At 33.6% G+C, this 21,971-nt stretch overlaps 1 protein-coding gene and 1 long non-coding RNA gene across 2 annotated transcripts in view; both read left to right on the plus strand.

Moving 5' to 3' along the window:
* Positions 1-21,971, plus strand: part of ftz-f1 (ftz transcription factor 1) — a 345,263-nt gene that overhangs the window by 77,821 nt on the left and 245,471 nt on the right.
* LOC141480353 (uncharacterized) overlaps positions 1-21,971 on the plus strand; it is a 36,001-nt gene that overhangs the window by 11,977 nt on the left and 2,053 nt on the right. Inside the window, exon 2 of the long non-coding RNA XR_012464292.1 lies at positions 21,829-21,887. This is a non-coding gene — a long non-coding RNA (uncharacterized lncRNA). The remainder of the gene's footprint in view (positions 1-21,828; positions 21,888-21,971) is intronic.

Raw genomic sequence — 21,971 nt, forward strand, 5'->3', positions numbered from 1 at the left:
TTGATGGTTACCCTGTATGAAATGTACGGTACCTAGATTTTTTATTTATTTTTTATTGTTAAACAGTTATGGTAACAGTCGTTCTTTTTTTCATATATGATGTCGGTTTTTTCTAGTACCACACAATTATTAATTATAATGATTTACATTACTCCCACCATGAGTATACAAATTTTGGGGTATTATTTTTACTTTCATCTTTAAATATATGTTTGTGCGTTATGCATCTTATTATATCATGAATCAGTGAGAATTATCTTGGCACACTGACCCATTGGTAATGGTACTACTTTATACCAGATGACAAGCATGTCAAGGTTGAAAAAATAAAAGTTTAGGTGCAGTAAAGGCCATTCCGATACTTTTAATGATATTTATTCATAAGCCGGTTTGCTCATTATACGCATGAACGTTTTTATCCTGAAATTATTGAATTATGTCGAAGAAATGCGTTTACGCTCAAGGGTAGCAAGTGCTGAAAGGTTCTTTACTATATATAATTATTTGAAATTATGTATTGATTAGCATAAACGAGTGTTGTTAAAATGACTTTAATTGAATCTTCTGTTTTCATTTTGTAACATATCTATACTTATAAATGCGAATGTCACTCACTCATATTCATCTTTGTTTCTCCGTACTGGTAAGTCCTAGGAAGCTAAAATTTTGTATATAGGTGCTTCTTAGGACTAAGATGCGCACTAAGAAAGGATTTTTTAATATTCCAATTGGGGCTCACCACTCTTTCTCCGTACCGCTATATTTTCGAAGGCCGAAATGTTGTACATGGGTTCCTTTTATGTTGTAGATGTGCACTAAGAAAGGATTTTCAAATATTCCAAGTGGAGCTCATCTCGTGGGGGTAATAGGGGCGCGTTCACATATGAAAATTACCTTTTCATCACTGTTTCTCCGTACCGCTATATTTTCGGAGGCTGAAATTTTGTATGTAGGTTCGTTCTATACTTATAACTGCGAATGTTACTCACTTAAGACTCACCCATTCAATTTGTTTCTCCGTACTGGTAAGTCCTAGGAAGCTAAAATTTGATAAGAAGCACCTTCTTAGGACTTAGATGCGCACTAAGGAAGGATTTTCAAATATTCTAACTGGGGAGCCTCCCGAGGGGGTAAAAGGGGCGCGTTCACATATGAAAATTACCTTTTCAGCACTGAAATTTTATATATAGGTTCCTTTTATGTTGCAGATGTGCAACAGGAGAGAGTTTTCAAATCTTCCAACTGGTGATAAAAGGGGCGTGTTTACATATGAAAATTACCTTTTCATCACTGTTTCTCCGCTATATTTTCGGAAGCTGAAATTTTTGTATGTAGGTTCGTTTTATGTTGTAGATATGCAATAAGAAAGGATTTTTAAATATTCCAAATGGGACCCCAGCCGCGGGAAAAAAAGGGCGTTCATAAAATAAAGTCACCTTTTCAGCACTGTTTCCTCGTACCGGTATATTTGAGGAGGTTAAAATTTTCTATGTAGATTCGTTCTGTACTTATAACAGCGAATGTTACACACTTAACACTCACTCATTCAATTTGTTTCTCCGTACTGGTAAGTCCTAAGAAGCTAAAATTTGGTAAGAAGCACCTTCTTAGGACTTAGATGCGCACTAAGGAAGGATTTTCAAATATTCTAACTGGGAAGCCTCCCGTGGGGGTAAAAGGGGCGCGTTCACATATGAAAATTACCTTTTCATCACTGAAATTTTATATATAGGTTCTTTTTATGTTGCAGATGTGCAATAAGAAAGAGTTTTCGAATATTCCAACTGGGTCTGCCTCCTGGGGATAAAAGGGGCGCGTTTACATATGAAAATTACCTTTTCATCACTGTTTCTTCGCAACGGTATATTTTAGGAGGCTGAAATTTTGTATGTAGGTTTGGTTTATATTGTAAATGTGAAATAAGAAAGGACTTTCAAATATTTTAACTGAGACGCTAGCCGCAGGAGAAAAAGGCGCGTTTATGAAATAAAGTTACCTTTTCATCACTGTTTATCCATACCGGTATATTTTCGGAGGCTGAAATTTTGTATGTAGTTTCGTTTCATGTTGTACATGTGCATCAGGAAAGGATTCTCATCACTGTTTCTTCATGTTCTTAAATTTCCGGTGGCTGAATTTATATTTAGTATCAGTTTATTTAGTATCGCTAGTCACTATATATGTTGATATTGATGGAATTTTGTTTCGAAACGGATACGTGAGCATTGTATACGAATATATCTGGTGACGAAAATTAAATTGTATACTATTGTTACCTTGATAAAAGTAGAAGATACGATGTTGGTTAAGTTGGACAATAAATGTACTTTTTAGAATGCAATGGAATTATGTTGAAATATCCAGTTTATTGTGTACCGTTCAAGAAATAATGAAAAAAAAAAATGAATCGTTGATTTAGATTTTTCTGCTCTGGTATCCTTATTATACAAAATATGAAAAAGAAAATGTGTGAATATTATTGTTTGAACTTCATGAATGCTACTATGCACTCATTTCGTTTCTCTTATTACGTTTCGTTTTCTTAGAACCTCCCTCATCAATTTTTCCGGAAACCCTGCACATGCAACCTTTTTTTGAGGCTTTTTTTTCAAATATCACTATTCAATAAATAATAAATTTTCGTTATTTTTCTATGCACAATTGATTTTTTCAAAATTTTTTCAAGTTCGGTTTTTCATATCTCATCAACAAATCAAGTACTTACCTAGATATTCAATTTTAGATTCAATCAATTTAGTTATCATGATTTTTTTTGAGTGAAATGTTGAGATATAGTTATAAGTGATGAATAGGTGAATGCAAGATTGAGAAGGGCATCATAATTAGTTTAAAAAAATACAGGTCTATATTTGAAAAAAAAATTGGGGTTGGCCTTAAGTAAACGAAACGTCGCATGAAAAATTAAATGAGTCATATTGCAGCATTCATGGAGTTGAAATAAAAAACTCCACACTTTTTTCCATATTTGTATAATAAAGATAACGATTTCAGTTTTTTCAATCATTTCGAAAACGGATCACGATAATCTGAAATTCTCAACATAATTCTATTGAGGTCTAGAAAGTATATTTTTTGTCTAATTCAACCAACATCGTATTTTCTACCGTTACCGAGATAGAAAAAGTGTGCAATTGAATTTTTACGACCCAGAAAAAATCAGTTATGCAAAATTCCATGTAGGCCTCCTATCCACCTTTTTCATATGAAAAAGGAAAATTGGGGAATTTTTTGGAAAATAGGACCATTATGAAAGACGTAGAACATGATTCAAAAATATTTTTCAATATTTCAAAACACATTGAAAGATACTGAATTTAATGGCGTCTCTTGATAGAATTGAAAACTCTGTCGTAAAATGAATCTTCTAATTGAAACACTTCTCACATACCAGAACAAAAGCATTGTCTGCGTTTTCATTAAAACCACTGTAAGTAGTCTCCTGTTAGACAGTAACTAACTTTTCTTTTCTCTTTTCAATTTTCTTTTGTTTTTCCCCAATTTTCCAAGAAAGCTTTCAAATTCTCTTTTAATTTTTTGACTGCAGCTTTCAAAATGGTCTGACACATCTCTCAGATATTTTACTGCAAAGGCTGTTTCAAATTATTTGTGTCAACCAGTCTTTTATATTCTGAATTACTAATGATTTCATTATCAGATTTCTGTAGTGCTTCACTTTTTGAGTACTTCCCCTCGTTTTTTCTTCCAGCTTATAGCAAGGTACGATTTATGGTTGTTAATTTCTTTTTTGAGAACGTTCCGGGGGCACTTACTGACGCCTCTGAAAGAAAAGTTCCCAAGCCCATTAGCAAATACATCTTGTACGAAAAGTCACACACGTGCTTCCAAGTTGACGGTAGAAAATAAATATTACGAAACAGAAATACGAATCCTTCCCTTAACGATGTGTTAGAAACCTATTCGAGAAGGTTCTAGTGCATTGTGGTTGTTGCAGCCTGTAGCTGAGCTTTTGGTTATACAATGTAAATATTCTGACCGATCCCTGTCCTTTTGAAGCAGTTTCTTTTCAGACGATCTTTTCGTGAAGTTTTTTTTCCCATGTGTGTGTTTCCAACTATATTTTCCCAGAAAACCTTGTTTTTTATAGACTCATTTTCCCATCTGATTCCGAATCATTGATTTTGCCACCTTCACAACTGGTTCGAAGACCATATATAGAATTTGATTCGTATCTAAACTATTCGACAGTATTTTTGTTTCGGAAGTCATTCTATTCCATTTTTCGTTCCTGATTGTCGAGCACAGAGTCATTATATTCCGGACCGCCAGTTGAAGTTCTTCACGACACTCCCAGACCAGTCTCGATTTCACTATTTAGTTCATCAATGCCCTAGGTGCGATCTGGTTGTCTTCGAGAAAATATTCTTGAATTTGCATATTTCGTTGATGACTCAAGTTAATATTCCTTGCGCAGGTTTGCTATCACTACACCCTATATTCTAGCAAATATCTAGTTAGTTCTTTTTGGAGATATGTCTCGCTTGAGGAGCGTTGAATTTTATAGGAGAAAAGTTTTTTGGCTTTTACTTCCCCATACAAAAAAAATGTGGGAAACTTTCGAAAGAAGAAATCAAATGAGTTCAAAATAAACTCCTCACAAATATGTATAGATCATGCAGAAGTTACTTTTAGATACTCACTGGAAGAAAAAGACATCTCGACATAAATTATTTCATATAACCATTGGATTAGATGAAACAACTACTTTTATATAAACATTGAATTATATACTTTGTACTTAGAACTTCAATTATTCCTTATGGAATTGAAAGAGTTACGATATAAAATTTCACTTACATGGAAGTGAGGACAAGGGAGGACTTGGAAGTTTCAGAATGAGACACTTGTCTTTAAATTGAAAGGGTTATATTTTCAGGAGAGAGTAATTATTGAGAAAGGAAGTTAACTCATCAGCATCAATATGAATAATATTACATAATGAAGTACTCAGCATTTAACCATTGTGTTAGTTCACTGCTACGTTTATAAATTTGGCAGAGCATAGTAACTGCGTGTTGGGAAGAAATTGGCCATGGAAAAACGATCAGTTCTCAGAGAATTTGAACAATTTGCCCTGATAAATCCACTTTTCATCATGAAAACTTTTCAGAATCGTTTTCAAAAGGTATAATAGGTATAATAGGACCTTTCTGGAAATTTTCAATTCACACAATTTGAAAAAATAAAAAATATAATACAAAACTTTATACGTACGTATAGAGAGCAAACTTTCTAGCTCACTTCGATAACTCACTGTGTAAATTCAAAGTAATGTTCAGAATTGAAAATGTAATTTTTATCAGTAACTTCAATAGTTTTTTTGCCCATCAGTTTTGGAGGCCAAAATCTACCTCCGTCTTCAGAATTGAAAACAATCGAATGAAACTTACAGATTTTTCTTTCGATTGGTTTTATTTCAAAACTTCCTCGACAGGTGTCACAGGGATTTTGAAATGTGAAATATGTCAACAGACTTCTAAAACATTCGATGTAGTACGAGGTTTTTCTCTGATTAGTCGATTGCAATTTCGCCAATTTCCATATTCATTCAAGATGGGTAAACCAAGTACTAAACTAAGGAGCTGTTTGACATAAAATTCTTGTATTGAAAGATTCTCTCTAGGAGGAAGATTTAGGGGCAAGTTGAATGTTGCCATCGAATTTCCTCTAGATGGAATGTGACTTCTTAACTGCATAACAGTAGGTCTACTTACAGCGGACATTACACAGCATATTGCAGACGATTCACCGTGTCACCAATTTCACCAAAACCACCTGTGAGTGGAGAGGTATACGTCTACTACGTTTGAACTAAAACTAAAACGATCCGAAGAAACAAATTTCAAGCTTACATTACATTTTTTTATACAGCATAGTACGTTTTTATTATTGTTTTTTGGGTATATAACCTTACACAATCTGAAAAAATAAACGAAGCTAAATCAATAGAGAGTTACTACGTAATTTCACCCACTGAAGAGCCCAGTTAGTCAGTAACTTGTAGTATTCATAAATTTTGCCTACGAATTGAATAATGAATTTAAAAAAAAATATACTTAGCTTTTTTCAGTGTCCAACGTTTTGGAAAACAATTAATATTAAAACTTGCACCTCAATTGTAAATAGCTACGACAAGTTACTGACTAACTTAACTATACGTTCTATAAGTGTAATGGACAGTATCCCAGTAGGGGATATGACATCAACAATATTTTAAATACTTTTGATTACCAACTACTGAAACAGAGACGTGATTGCTTGGCCCTAACTATCCTGTACAATATACAGGGTGTCCCTGGACTTCCTCTTTTCCTCTCGGGAATGTATAGATGGGGTCAAAATATCACCAGTACTTCATATAACTTTTTTTCCTAAAATCCTTCGTTACCAAGTAACGGGCCCTCGAAGTTACAAAATGAAAAATGTTTTTCTTTGATAACTTTTCAAGTGAATATTCAAAATCATCCAAATTTTGGTAATTGACTGAACAAATGAATTCCGTCGATGAGCTTTCATGCAGGAGTCAGTTGTTTTGCTACAAAGTCAGGAACGGACTACCCCCGATGGTCCACACCCCAAAACTTTGAAATGACAGATATTTTTCAATATTTTTCAACAAATTAAGGTTACTTGGACAATTTTATGAATAAAAGTACTCGTGTGGAAAGTCGATCGGAGCAACGAGTCTTGATAAAAATGTAGTTTCACTCGACGACATCAAACCCGCTCGTCCACCATTATTTGAAATGAATAATTATCAAACAGAAATAATAATGATAACGTTAATTCAACAAAATTTATCCTGAGATGTCTACCATTATTCGAAAATATTAGTTTTTAAGGAAAATGGAAATGATAGGTAAAATGTTCATAACGAATTTTTATAATGCAAACACGTTTAACTAACGAAACTCAAGAGACTCAAGAGCAAACAGAAATGAAAAATCCGCTACAGAAACTGCTCGATATGACCACCTTCTCTCTCTATACATTTTCTTAGTCTGCGAAGACACCCTCTCTATACTTGAAATAGCATTCCAGGGTCGTTTCGTATGGCTTCACAATGTAATGTTATTCTATTCAACAATGCATCTCTTGTGTGAATAGGTGTAGCGTAAACAAGGCTTTTTAGATGCCCCCACAGAAAGAAATTCAATGGATTTAAATCCGGAGACCGCGATGGCCATGAATATGGCCCACCTCTACCAATCCATTTATTGTGGAAAATATGGTTCAGATGGTCACGCACAATCAAACTAAAATGAGGAGGAGCGCCATCATGCATAAACCACATATCTCTTCGGGTTTGCAATGGAACATGTTCCAAAAGTCCATTCAAATCGTTCTGAATGAACTCCAAATAACGTTCTCCATTCAATCGGTCCTGTAGAACGAATGGTCCTATAAGATGGTTTCCTATGATACCAGCCCAAACATTCACGTTGAATTTCCGTTGGTGTTTGGTTTGCAATATCCCATGGGGATTTTCTTCGGCCCATATATGGAGATTATGAGAGTTGATAACTCCATCTCTACTGAAACCTGCTTCATCAGTGAATAAAACTCGATTAATAAAAGTCATATCCTCTCTTTGCCTATCCATGAACCAATTGGCATATTCCAGTCATGCTGGAAAATCTTGAGGTGTCATGGCATGTACCTTCTGGATGTGAAATGGGTGGAGCAGTTGTTCCCTAATTATTCTATGAATAGTGGACTTGGATGTATGGAACTGTTCTGATAGATTTCTGATGCTCATTGAAGGATCATCAGCGACGGCTTCCAAAATATTTTCCTCCAATACAACGGTACGTACAGTCCTAGGAGCGCCCTCACCACCTCGTTTTGGCAAAACTGTACCTACAATAATATCGAAATAAAACAACGTGCACAAATTAATTATCAATTATTACATACCTGTCTCCCTCAAGCTGCGATCGACACGCTCGAATGTTTCTCTTGACGGTACCGTTCGATTGGGAAAATGCTCGGAATACAGACGACGAGCTTCTGCAGCATTACAAAATGCTCGTCCATAAAATACATGCATATCTGCATATTCATTGAATGTAAATTGTTCGGCGATATCAAAAAAATTCAAAATATCCTATAGAATATTGACAATACAATGATAGTCATATGAAAACGCACCACTCAACAAAACAAAATCGCATTCCAGTTTCTCATTTTTTATCAAAACTTTCTAAAAGGTTTTTTTGTCAACATCTGTGAAAGAAATGGAACATAATTATTCCCTGGATATTTTTCACCTGATCATGTGCAGCCGTTTTCGTAGTTCATTCGTTTGCTTTTTATTAGTATAGTAAATATTTTTTCCGATGTGCGTTTTTTCAGCTAAATTTAGATTCGTGTTAAAGAATTTCTCCCATAAAATTATAATTATCAGTGAAACTCCTCAACAGTTTAGCTGTGAAGAAGAATTTGAAACATGAGATTCAGATAACTGATCAACACGAAACGTTATTATTCCACACGTATTATGTACATACAAAATATGGAATGAATTCGATATTTCATAGTAGAGTAGCTTGTTAGTTTAAAAACACCACGAATCTACAGAACTTGATATTTCTTTTGAAAAAATATCTGCTATCACAATTGTGACTTAAACTTCCATATAGGTACTGTACTTTTTGTTTACGACTTCATTTTAGCATACTTTGTATTATTCCTGTTATAAATGTTGTTGAATTAACGTTATCATTATTATTTTTGCTTTGATAATTATTCATTTCAAATAATGGTGGACGAGCGGGTTTGATGTCGTCGAGTAGAACTACATTTTTATCAAGACTCGTTGCTCCGATCGACTTTCCACACGAGTACTTTTATTCATAATATTGTCCAAGTAACCTTATTTTGTGGAAAAATATTGAAAAATATCTGTCATTTCAAAGTTTTGGGGTGTGGACCATCGGGGGTAGTCCGTTCCTGACTTTGTAGCAAAACAACTGACTCCTGCATGAAAGCTCATCGACGGAATTCATTTGTTTAGTCAATTACCAAAATTTGGATGATTTTGAATATTCACTTGAAAAGTTATCAAAGAAAAACATTTTTCATTTTGTAACTTCGAGGGCCCGTAACTTGGTTACGAAGACTTTTAGGAAAAAAAGTTATATGAAGTACTGGTGATATTTTGACCCCATCTATACATTCCCGAGAGGAAAAGAGGAAGTCCAGGGACACCCTGTATATTGTTAGGTTTTTCCCCGTTGGGTTGACCAATAATTGACTACACTGAGTAATCAAACCTAACTTTATTTCACTTCAATACAACAAACACTTCAACTAAAACTTCAACTATTATTTGAATGTCTATCGCCTTACTAGATCGCTTCGCGTACCGCACTGTAGCTTCCACTTGCCTATCTCGATATCCTCGTGAGTAGCCTTTAAATATCGTAATCGAATGTTGTAGAAATTTCGCTAAAGTTCCGCTGAAATCGGCAGCATTATTCTCGCTGCTTCTAGGGTGGCGGGAAATCATCGTACACTCGCGCGCTCTTCGCCACAAGTCACGCCTGGTTACCAGCGGCGGCCGGCGTTATTTTCTTTCGGGCATGATTTACAACAATATAAATTTAATACAATATTTTCATATTTTTAGGTGATATCAGTTTTCATGTACTAGGGCTAGTTTCGCGGCAAGGAATTACGTTTCATATAACATCTCAAATTAACTTAACAGTCAAGTCTCCGATTAACTCAGTTTGTAAGATTTTCAACGACAATTGTACTTTTTGTGACATAAACAAACAATGCTGATTTGTGAACTCTTTTTTGACTGCTTTTGAGCAGAATCATAATTATTTGTATTTTGAATTTATACTTGAACTTATTTAATTTCTTGTAAACTTCATTTTTTTGTTATTGGTTATATCCATGTATTAAATGAAGTTATTATCATTATTAATTTTTTCTCAAAGAGTAAGCTAGTGGGGTCCTATTCCCAAAGCTCCGACAGGCGAGAGGGCGAGCCAGCATTATCAACCAATGACCACTCACCAAACCGTGGAGTAAGTGATCATTGGGTTCGAGAACCATGTGCCCTAAGCAGATGCAATGGGTCAAGAAAGAAAGACTTTTGCATTTATCCGGCTAAGATTTTTGCCTTAGTTCGGGAAATCAGCAAGATCTCGAGGGGCTGAGAGGGCATGCTGGACATGCTGACAGCAATTGCCTTGGGGTCTCAGGCGCCTCGCGGCAAGCCTTGCACCTAATGTCAGAAACCTCTATACCCATCACGGACTTCGGTAGACTAAGGCGTTGACGACACCATCTTGGCAGGCCATGATGAACCCCTCAGTTTCTGACTTCAGCCCACTCGATCTGAGGAAAGCAAAAGTCAGGGGCTTTGAAAAGCCGGGATCTTCAATGTTGTTGCAGAAGACCCTCTGCATTGTCTTATTCTTGGGTTGCCTTGTGTATCCTTATGTTGTGTTATTATTATCATTTACCATTATTATTATTATATAAACTAATTTTGAACACACAAGATATTGGCATTCGTTTTCAAGTGACTTGATGATGATTTAACTGAATTTTGATAATTAAATCGTTATTAAATTTATTAGGAAAATAAAAGTGTATCGAGTTAATATAATTATGTAATCTTTTAATTTCACTCTAGGCAGCATCCTATGTATTAATTAATGAATAATTCTTTTTTTCTATTTACCATTCAAAAAAAATGTTAAGAGTAATTCGTTATTGCCTGATATTGCACCAATAATTTTTCAGTGATAAGTCAGAGATTAAAATTTGTTTACCAGTGAGTAAAAAGTAAGAGTGTTATTCCGAGTATGTCACTGTCAGTGGGTCAGTGTGTCAACGAGAGTGAATCCGACTTAACTTGTGTTACATTGATGCCAAGGTCGTTCAGCCATCAACGCCGCGTAAATGTTTCCATTTTATCAGACAGTTGACCTATTTTTAATAAAAATCGAAATGTTTGGTAAACAACGAACATACCTTTGAAACTTTATTTTTAATATCGACCGCAGGATAATATGTTGTGGAAGTATCTCTCAATTTCGTTTGAAATCGTGTGTTCAAGATGAATAAACGAGTAGGCCGGCACTAGACACGAAACCATAAAATCCTTGTGAATAATTAAACGTTCTTTGTTATGTTTCATGCATTATAAAAGCATTCATTATGGTTCCTGTGCATGCAAAACATCGAACCGCTTCTTCATTACATATATACTTTGAAAATATGTAAAGGTTATCAGTAGTGGAGTATTTCAAATACACATTTAGGCTTAACCATAAAACTGGTTTCTCACACTTCTCACTAATTAGTTTGACGCTCTTAACAGTATTGCTTCGTATAAGTGAAATATCTAGGTGAAAAACCTGGAATGTTCACTTGGAAAAGGTTTTACACAGACCTCAACTATTCCTTAAGACATGACAAAGGATCTGTGGAAAAACTTGAGGCTCTCAGCATCACACAACGGAAATCCTTCTAGACCTCACTTCCTCTCTTCGGAGTAGTTGGGAGAACAACATTCAGAATTGTGAATATTCACAATTGCAAAATTCAAAAAATGTCCTTCTCTTAATGCCTCCAACAGTCAACTACAACGTATCTTAAAGAATCCTCTTCTCGACTAGAGAGGATTGAATCCTCCGGCTTGGGGAAATACCCATCACAATCACTTTCTGGTACATGTGTATGCAGTCATATACTCATAGTCATATACTCAACATTGAATCCTAGGTGGAAATCTACATCATTGATTCATGGTGGAGAGATTATGTAGAACCACCCACAACTCCACCACACCACTCACACACAAATCAATAAAAATATTTTCGGAAAGCCAAGAACCTCACCGAGCAAAATCCAAGTTGGTATTGAATCGCCAAAAAACTTTCCTCAGTACTTGATAAATTGTCTACAGGCTACATTTTCGGCAACACTGACCTTGAAGGTTGCTGACTCTCTAACAAGGGTCGGAGAGCGATGCAAGCGGTTACCGGACCAGGATTATCCCATACCAAAGCATTTATGCGTCTTTCTTCAATGAATGTCTCCAAACAATTGCTAGTATACAGCCTTGATTACCAACGTTGCCTAACAAAGCAACTTACAGGTAACTCTCGTCACAGTTACTTTTCCAAATCATCTACTAATCTGCAGGTCACCGAAGGAAAGCACCCGTCAGACAATACTTTAAAAAAATATAGGATTGTATAAGTTATCAATTCAGGATGGATCAAAACTCGAAAACGTTTCTTTCTTGATTTTTTTGTCTAATCTTGATAAACACATTTCAAGAATGGTCAACTATGGGTATATACGAAAATGCCTATTTGTTATAACGGAAATATTGTGAAAAAGTATCATTTTCAACGTTGAACATCTCCAGCAGAAACTTGAATCAAATTTTCTTCATTTGATTATCACCAACACTGATTTTGGCTTCGATAACTTTCGACAAATGCCTTATAAGGACTATTTGTTTGCAAAAGTGCACCGGATTAAGACAGTAATATCGGCTCAAAAGCAGCAGTTTATCACTTTTCCAACTCTTGAACCAACCTAGGAGGCTACTGGTATAGCGAGGAAGCGATTTGTCTCCTCCCCAAGAGCAGGATATTACTTGCATATGAAATGGTTGCTGCGACTTGAGAAAATGAGTATCTAGTTTAATATGTTTACCCTTACTTTTTGAGGGTGAAAACGCTGAAAAATCAGTTAGTTAGGGGAAAGGAAATATAGTTTGTACATTGTACAAACTGAATGCGAAAGTTATGGGAAGGAAACGGAACTTACAGTGGGAATCAACACGAACCTTTCAACTTTCCTTGAGCAGCGTTGAATCAATTACAAACTCAATTCCTAGAAAGTTATTTATAATTTTCTGATTATGAAGTTTTTCAATTACCGTTTCAATATCGTGTTATGATTCATCTGCAGGTGAAATGTGTGGTCTGTTCTCAAGGTACAGATCGGAGCTTGATGAAATACATCGCAAAACTGAAACATTTTCTTCATTATGATTTATTATTCAGGTGGCAACAGGTAGTTGTGCCAGATAACAACGATGTGGAACATTATACAATTTGTTCAAGCTTTGGCAATTCAAATTTAATTGATTATATATCAAATTTAAATACTCAGGAATACGCATGAGCGCATTGATTATTTCTTAATATCAACAGCGAGGGATAGTGGACAATTTTAATAACAACCTTCTCTTGGTGAATAGAAAAAATGCAGCCATTTTTCGAAACTGAAAATGATTTACGCTTCCAATAATAATAATATTTATGAAATATTTTAAAGGGAAATTATAAAGGTTCTAAAGTGTGTCAATTCTAGGAATTTATAAAGAGAACGAAACATCGACGTACTAATTGAAACCAAACAACAATATACAGTTTATAACAGAAATATCAAACGAACAAACAATATCAGTTAAGAAAATTGTGCAGCATTAAAAAAATGTGGAAGGTATTCCCCAAAATAAAGAAAATTAATAAAAAATAGTGAGGTTTTATTTATACAATATATATTTAAAAAAAATTGAAAGGTCATAAAATATCAATTTTTCTCCAAAATTAGTTTTAAAGCCTGTTGTGATTGTGAATAAGATCAGACTTCATTAGTTACATGGGGATATTTGGATAAATTTGTCAGAGAACGAATGAAAGAACATCTTTTGAGACAATGCAAGTTTGAAGAACCGAGTAAGTTATCAGGTCTGTATAAAATAACCATAGAATCAAGATATAGATACAAATCGATCTAACATTTTTATTCGGTAATACCTGCAAAGGAAGAATGAAGTCCTAAAATCTGTATAACATTGCAATCGATTATGATATGATAATTTCTATATGTTTTTTTTTTGAAAAGAAATAATTCAATCATACAAAATTTTAGTATTTTGTTTTTTTTTATCAGAATACCTCGGGTTTTTGTTTCCAAACAACCGTACAAGATGGCGTACTAGTTATTTTTTGAACACTCCCATAATATGAGTATCAAATGAAACGGTTTGCTGAGTAGAATACGAAAAATGAAATGACGTCACTTCAAATACAATATGGCGAACTGTTATTTTTTGAGCTCTTCCATTCTATATGGAATTAAAGGGTATGTTGCAAACAATACAAAAAATAAAATGATGCCACTCTGAATCCAATATGGCGAACCGCCCAAGATGGTAGACTAGTTAATTTTATCCACTTTTTTGGGTATCAAAAAAAAGGTTCCGCTGGAAAGATTACAAAAAATAGAATAAAGAGTTTGCTGAAAAGAATATGAAAAATGAAATGACTTAATTCTAATATTACATAGTTGGTGGACTATGCTTTTTATGCTCCCTCATGATATCGATATCAAATGAAATTTGTGTACAGTACTTAATTTGTCAATTAACCTCAACTGTGTTTTGCAATTTTCACAATGGATAAAAGTATCGAACAAAAAATTTGTTCTGAAGTTTTGCTTGCAAATGGAACTTCGTGTGCCGTAACCCTGAAAATGTTGCTTTAGTCTCACGGTGAATCTACTTTATCAAAAACACCTGCTTATAAGTGATCTAGGTAGTTCATTTGAAAACGTCGAGATATAATAATGATAATATATTTATTGCCATGGGAGGACAAGTATATATTATCACTTAGAATACTTTAATTTGTGGCTGTTACAAAAAATAAAAAAAGTATGCATATATAACTCATACGTTACACTTTACAGACATTGTAATATCCGTTAAGTGAATATAGGGAATTTTCAATCAGATATTTCAATCAAAGTTCGTTTGAAGATATACTTATGGTAGGTATTGATTTTTTTGAAATGTGGAGGCAGTGCATTATATATTTTTATACAATTACTAGCTTTCACCTGCAGCTTCGCTCGCGGGTGACATAAGAAAATAACAATAAATATAGAAACATTACAAACAGCTGAAACTATAGTTAATTGGATTGAATTGTTTGTATATTGTCGTGACTGTGAATAATACGGTGTGACGGTATTACGTTACTAAGGGTTGGAACTTCATTACTGGAATGCTAGATGACGTTAGAGTAGCTAGATTTTGAGATTATTTTGACAAACAATGTTTTTATCTTAGGTACATAAAAAATATTTTTTTTAATAAAAAGTATCCTATGTTACTTCTAAAACCTCCAAGAATATGTGTACAAAATTTCATGATGATCAGTTGAATAGTTTTCGCGTGAAAACCGTAACAAACAAACTTACATTCGCATTTATAATATTAGTAGGGATAGTACGGACCTTCCTCGAATAGACTTGTTCTGTGTAGTGGAATGCGTAGGTAGATATTTACTTCCTCTTGTTACCATATTGCAAATGTATTGATTATTTGCAGGAAACTGCAGGTATTTTTTAGCGAATATTGCAATATTATATATGTAGGGCACAATGAACAGTCATAATTCCTAATTTGAAAAATAATTGTCTGCAAGGGGTATCGTTTTTCAGGTTAGGCATAGTTCTTATGGTTTTTTTCTGATAGATGAATATATCCTTAGATGTTGGTGTATGATACTAATATATTACGCAATAATCAATTACCGAATGGACATAAGAGAAATAAAACATTTTGATATTGTTAATGCTTACGTGATCCCTGAGGTATCTTATGACGTTAATTTACCCATTACCACTTTTACCTGATCAGTACAACGCAATTATTTATCTATCATAATCCCTAAAAGTTTGGAGGAAAATGTTTCATCCATTTCGGAATTGTCTATATTGATATGTAGTGGGGCTTCCGTACCGTCTCTGAAATTTATATAATTTGTTTTATTATTATTGATTAGAAGATTTTTTTCACACCACGCAACAACTCGAGACACTGTTACATTAGATGTTTCATTCAGAGTATAAACATCCTTCTCTGATACAATAACTGAGATGTCGTCAGCGAACAGAAAAACTGAGCTGATGTCTATTTGGGGACTTATGTCGTTGATGAATATCAAGAAAAGAATTCTACCGAGTATAGAGCCCTGAGACACTCCTATGAAAGTTGTGTTGCTGAGGTAAGATTTTATTAGATCATTGGCTTTTCCTCTAACACCATAGCGCTCTAGTTTTAGCATTATTAGCTCATGATTGATGATGTCAAAAACTTTCTTTAGGTCAAAATGAATAGAGTGGTCTTATTCTGGTCGGTCATCAACATCCTCAACTGAATTTAACATCGCTGAAGTAAAGGAAATGGTGACTGAAAATCGTCGTTTGAGTCTGAGAGAGACAGCAGCTGAAATTTCTACGTCTCACGAATCAGTTCATTCCATTTCAAATGATTTTAAAACACATTGCTGCTTGAATTGTGCCAGAAGATCTGAAAATTCTGCAAAAACTCAATTGCGTTAAGGTCGCTGAAGACATATTACAACGAGTAAATTTCGATCCCACATTCATAAAACGTATTTTAACTGGTGATAAGATATTGGTTTATACGAATTTCATATGCAAATTCGTTGAAAAAACCAGATATGTGCACCACGATAACGCACCATCTCACAAGGCAAACAGTGTGAACGAATTTCTGACCAAAAACGCAACAAATCATATTAAATAGCCATCGGATTCACCTGATATGGCACTGGTCGATGTTTCTCTTTTTCCAAAACTCAAATTACCACTTCGAAGCACCTATTTTCAGTCGATAAATTACATAAAAGAGAATTTGCATTACATACTGTCTTTTGACGTGTGTTTTGCTAACCAAGTTAACATCATCAGGAGATGAGTAAAACTAAATCTTACATATAAAATATAACCCCTTCAATTTAAATCTTACAGTTATGTTGAGTCTTCGTCTTTCTGAAAAATCAAGGATTTACGAAGGTGTTCTCTAAATTTTCATTACTGCTATAAATTAAAAAATTAAATTTATGTGGACTTTTAAAAATTAACAATAAGTGTGATAAAAGGCATAAAATAACATCTTACTCTGGCACTAAAGAATGCTTAGGGCAACAATGTTTCGTCTATTTTCAACCAAAACCGTGTTTTGTGCCAAAACTATTTTCAAAACTTTCTATCTTTCTTTTTGAAAGTTGATATATCGTTTATGCCAGAAAAATTTTGAAGTTTTTCGGTCAGAATCAATAAATTGCGTAAAAAAATACCAACAAATTGCCCTTCTTCTGACGAAATAGTCACCTGAACATTTATTTCACTTTCAGACCAATTAGTAGAATATGAAGGTGTGGCACTCAAGTTTCCATAACTCGGCACAGAGAATGCGAATCATCAGACTCGAACAAGTTGCAAAAGTAGGGCATGGCGTCATTATAAATAAAATCGAGAGTAAATCGCGTGGTTTACCCGATTTGGTGCGACTCCGTTTTTTATCCCTTCCTCTTGTAGCCTACTAAACTAGTGACCCTGACCACTTTTGCTTTCTACGGGTGGTCGAGGATTTGGATTTGGCTGCATCATCCACGGTATTGTTCTGCACATCGTGTTTGCGGTTTGTCAATACAAAAAATGTGCAATACGTTGAGAAATAATCGCTTCAGATATGCGACGTGAAATTGATCACAGCAAGAGTTGAACAGCAGGAAATAAATATACTTGTCAACAATATCTTACGCTATAAAACACATACTTTTATATATTATGAATTTTTTCTACAAGTGACAAACGTAAGACAAAACAGTCAACTTTTGCTCTTGTTCGTATGATAGCTTGCACTCGGTACATTGAAGGGGGGTAGCTGTACAAACATGAGTCCAGGTTTGGCAGTTTCTTAGATTTCAAGATCAATTGATGACGTATAACTATCGTTTACCAGTTCACTGCTGCCTGTTGTGAAGTTTTTACAATTCGAAGTCTTTTATACGACACATATAGTTGTCAAAATTAATAAACTGCGGAAATTTCACGTTTTATAATGAACCAGAAGTGAATTTTGTATCATAATTATAAATTTATCACAAGAAGATGAATATTTCAAAGTAGGTAATATCTCGAAATAGTAATCTTTCCCAACTACTTACACCGTAGGCATTCGAGTAGATCACCTGTAGACCGGTTTCGAGGTATTACCTGATCCGACCCAAACAGCAAATTGTCTGGGACTCGATTAATTTCAACGGGGACCGTTAACTGGTAACAGCTTGATTTTGTGAACAAAGCCCCAAGCGGGAATGAAACATCCCATGTGCCAAAACTCTAACAGAGATCAAAACTTGTCTGAAGCCTGTATCGAGGAGGGATATATATATATATATATATATATATATATATATATATATATATATATATATATATATATATATATATTGAGAGTTGAACAACTCTCTTTTTGAAGAAACTTGAACAAATTCAAAAATAGAACTCTCTGTTCAAGAACTTCATGTGCAAACAATTAATTTCCGCAATATTTTGTGGCTCCAGTTCCACCCGGGGATTGCAAATACCTTCATGCCTCTCTACTTACAAAACACGAACTTCATAGCCCAAAAAGAGTATTTCATTTGCAAATTACCCTTTCGATTTCATTACTTCGTCACATTTTAAATTGAAAAGGTTTATTTTTATGAGATTTTAATTTTTGAGAAAGAAAGTTTTTGGCCTTCTACTTCTCCATCTTGACACAAAAAATTTGAAAATCTTTCAAAGGAAGGAAGAAAACAATCAATTTCAAAATTAACTCTATACAAAGATGTGTAAGAACATGCAAAAAAGAAGTAACTGGAAGAAAAAGCCCTCACAAAACAACTATTTTTATATAAACATTGAATTACCCGAAAGAAAATTACTTGCGAAACAAATAATTTTATATGAACCCTGAATTATATGAAAAACACTTCTCTGTTACTTTTGTATGCCAAACATCCGTAATGGAATCGACATCCGATGCTTCGCCGTAAGACACTTTCCTTATAGGCTCTTCAGAAGCAAAAACGGATAACATTATAAGAAAAGAAACACTCAATTCGTTCATAATTATGACTTTTTGTCACGGAATGTCATTATTTTGGATGCACAATTTGATAACGCACCAGTGAAAATCCATCATCGGTAGACATTTTTTTACTATTGTCATTTATTCACTCAGAATTATGAATAAAAATATAAAAAATTAAAAGTATGTCGACATATCAATTATTGTCTTTTGTTGGAGACGAAAGCACTACCTTCAGCCAGTGTATCCCCAACTTTATTCCCTGTTGGACTTGTTTTCATCAGTCCATAATCTTATTATTGATTCAAACTGTCTCTGGAATACACAGAGGAACTACTTAAAAAATTGTTTGTTATATCAAACTTGTTGAGTACTCTGTATTGTATTGTCGATACCCGATTAATTCAAAAGATGATTTCATTTATTTTCATGTTTTTCACCACTTTTTTACATTAAACATTAAAGTTTAATGTATAAGTTTGAAAATGTCCTTATAGAACGAAACTGCAGTAACGTTAGTTACAAATAAAAGTGGTAAAAAACATAGAAAGTTTTCAATTCTCTTTTCTTCATCATGATTTCCTACCACGTAATAACGACTAGATCTATCAATTTATTCATTTATTTTATTCGTTAATCAGGAAACAGTAATGCCAGATCTATAATATTACGAAGATGAAAACAAGAAGATGAAATACACTATGGTATCGTCATTATTTGTAAAAAATTATCTTCTAAGATATTTTTTAATTGCAATAACCTCAGAATCGAAGATTTAGTGGAATTCCTTAAAACAGGTTTCTAAAAATGCGATCTGTTGATAATTTTTGAAAATAAAGTTTGTGGAGATCAAATCATGAGGTCTATTTTATAAAATTATGATAGATTCTCATCAAGCAACGGCCGAAACAATTAAAAAAAAAATGATAATTTTTCATTTACTGATAAAGTATAAGGCGGTTTTAAAAACCGTCTTATACGAGTATAAGTAAACTAAACTATATTCGGAAAACAAAAAACCTGCAGAAGGCAAACTTGTGCGCGGGTAAGCTGTGTAATTTTCAAGAAATTACTGAATTTTTTTTTGAAATATCGGAATAAAGAACATTACCTTGACCACATATAACAAACGAAATATGATATGGAATTGCAATTGTGATTGTGAATTATAAATTATGAAGAAAACATTTGTTATAATAGATAGATATGGAGAGTGTATGTAAGTATTATGAATTAAAGTAATTCTGCATAAATTTTGTAATTTCAAACTTTTTCAAAAATGAATATAATATTTGTGTGGATTTTCATATTTCACTAATGTCCTCGTACAGAAATGAAAAGAAGTATCTTGATCTTATTCCATGGAAAAATTTTATCGAACTTAGCACTTAGAAAAAAGAATTCCTAGACAGGTGTTTCGGACTAATTTTCCAGAGTGCTTTGTGTGACAATACTTTTTCTCGGTTTCATTTAGCAATACACTCGATAACCTTTCTATTCGTATGATTCCTCAGACCCAAATGTCGCGCAGATCTTCAGATCAAAACAAAATATGTAACTGGCTTCTATTGAAGACTCCACGCTTTTGTGTTCATTTTCCAACCAATTGTTGCCCATCTTTGTACTTGGTTGTACCACAGTAATGAGGGTCAACTAACTTGAAACATGTGTGTATGGTTTGCCTTTTTAGTCCAGTCATATGTTCAATTTGTAACAAATCTGCTATCCCATTGAGGAAAGTGTTTAAAGATATGACTCTTAATTAAAGAAGTTTTATCTATTCATATCAAAATACTATGAGTTAAGGACGGGTACATTCCCTTCACTTTTTATGGAACTCAACGAATAAACGTTCAACCCATTTCACGAAAATTAATTATTAGTACATGCTAAAACATTCACCTATTATAGAAATTCAATTTTGAACGAACCAGAAAATAAAATCAACAATTCTAATCAGAACTTATCAAATGAAAATAGATCTGATTGAATTCCAATAAAGCTCAAAACAAAAAATATTATACGTGGATAAAAATTTAAAAAATATATTTCAAATATAGATAACATGTTATTAATATATAGTAAGCGTTACCGAACGCGAAACAGATCAATTATCTTCAAAACACATTTTTTGAGAAAAATAATCAAAAACAGGTCGATTTTTAATTCAAAAGGGAACATTTTCCTGTTATGGTTTCAATTGTCATACCTCTTTCCCCGCCCCTTGGAATTTGAATAGAGAAAGCACTAAGTGTGACACATCATTAAAAATGAATTTTATTATGGAATACATCCATGCTACTATTCATTTTGGCGCCTTCTTGTGGGAAAAACAACTGTTCCATATTTCAAATTATGATACTTTATTTGAAAGATGATGTGAACAAGTCATAAAAAGATAAAAACTGTAGGGATGTACATTGTACGAACACAAAATGAAATCTGTGCATAATTTCAAAAATTTCAAACTACAATAATTCACAGTGAATGCTATTACCTGATTACATACATATATTATAATAAATTAGTATAGAAACGTCTTGACATTTTGGAGGTTTTTGTAACTTGATGACATTGTTTTTCTTGCAGGAGGGCGCCTAAATATAAAGATACGTAGTGAATAGTTACTTGGATAATTTCCTAGTAAAATACCTTTGTGACGATGTTTATGTCAAACACTCTATTGTCTGATATTTGTATTGCTTCATTACACAACTTTTTATTTTCACATTGTATATCAGGTTATTATATCAGAGTTTCATCTGTGAAATGTTTCCTGATTCTTTCTGGAAAATCAATCAAAATATCGCAATGAAAGTGAAACTGACCTCTTTTTTTTGTTTCAGGTAAATATTGGAAACATCTTCAAAATTGTTCCATGATAATGATCCAACAGTAATTCTAGGTAAAAAGGATTTGTATATATTTAGTATTTGAGTTTTTATTCAAAAGAAATGTTTGCGGTTGAACACAGTAAACTATGATTTGA

The sequence above is a fragment of the Leptinotarsa decemlineata genome, unplaced genomic scaffold, assembly GCF_025532065.1.
Source record: "Leptinotarsa decemlineata unplaced genomic scaffold, Ldec_3_MD MMD2_P_RNA_scaffold_11, whole genome shotgun sequence".
NCBI classification, from domain to species: Eukaryota; Metazoa; Arthropoda; class Insecta; order Coleoptera; family Chrysomelidae; genus Leptinotarsa; species Leptinotarsa decemlineata.